This window comes from Trichechus manatus, unplaced genomic scaffold, assembly GCF_000243295.1.
Source record: "Trichechus manatus latirostris isolate Lorelei unplaced genomic scaffold, TriManLat1.0 scaffold00109, whole genome shotgun sequence".
Taxonomy (NCBI): domain Eukaryota; kingdom Metazoa; phylum Chordata; class Mammalia; order Sirenia; family Trichechidae; genus Trichechus; species Trichechus manatus.
Window position 1 is genome coordinate 3,917,540 of NW_004444045.1, and position 1,425 is coordinate 3,918,964.

The following is a 1,425-nucleotide window of genomic DNA, read 5'->3' on the forward strand; positions in this document are numbered from 1 at the left end:
TGCCACCTGTTTTGGGTGTGGTAAACCTGGACATTTTAAGAAGGACTGTCACAGTTTAAAAAACAAAAATGCCAACACTAAATTTCCAACCCAAAAGTGTCCCCGCTGTGGTAAAGGCGGTCATTGGGCTAAGCAGTGTAGATCTCAATTTAACAATCAATGTAACCCTATGTCGGGAAACGGGAAGAGGGGCGAGAGCTCTCACGCCCCGAAAAATCCAGGGAGCCCCCGAGCATGGAGTGTGGAGACCACAGCATAGACTCCAAACAGCAATGTTTGCGAGTCAATGATTTAAAAGTAGCTACTGAAGGGAGTTCAGGATTAGATTTACCCTTGACAGAAGGTGTCATAATAGATGAGGCAGGAAAAGTTTTTCTTATAGCAACACAGGTTTGGGGACTCCTAATGGGTCGCTCTAGTAGTACATCTCAAGGTCTAACTGTTCATCCTGGTGTAATAGATTCCGATTATGAAGGTCAAATTAAAATCATGGTTTCCAGTCTCTCTTATTGGAACATTACTCCCTCTGATAAGCTAGCACAGCTGATTTTACTTCCCTTTGTAGTCCCCTCTGCTCACACTACCCAAAGACGGGCTGGGGGTCTCGGCAGTACTGATGCTTTTTGGGTTAGTAAGTTACAATCTTCCCGACCATATCTTACTGTTCAGGTCAATGATCGAATGTTTAAAGGGCTCGTGAATTCTGGGGCAGATGTAACTATCTTCTCCTCTGATTCCTGGCCCTCTTCTTGGCCCAAGAAGCAAACCGCTGAAACCCTCACAGGAGTGGGAGGAGCACAGTGTCCTTTTCAAAGTACACTTCCCATTGTTTGCTATAGCCCTGATGGACAGCCCGCTGCTATCTGTCCCTTTATCCTTCCTTTACGTATTATATTATGGGGACTAGATTTACTCTCCCGGTGGAATGTTCAAATTGGCACCCCTCAGGATTTTTCACAGGGGCCACTGCTCAAACAGACCATCTGCTAAAATTAACCTGGATACCTGGCCCTCCTGTTTGGGTTGAGCAGTGGCCCATTAAAGAAGAAAAATTAAAACACCTTAAAAAACTTGTCCAGGAACAGTTAGAGGCCAGACACATCCGGCCTTCCTGCGGCCCTTGGAATACACCTCCAAAAAATGGAGGCTCCTTCATGACTTATGGGCTGTTAATCAACATCTTGTCCCTATGGGACCTCTGCAACCAATCCGGCCTGTATTTCTCAAACGTATGATATTATTATTATTGATCTTAAAGACTGTTTTTTTACCATCCCACTCCATCCCGATGATTGTGCTAAATTTGCCTTCTCAGTTCCTTCTATGAATAATTGTCGTCCTATGCAGTGTTATGAGTGGACTGTTCTCCCTCAGGGCATGGTCAATAGTCCAACTATCTGTCAATATTATGTTGATAAGGCTCTT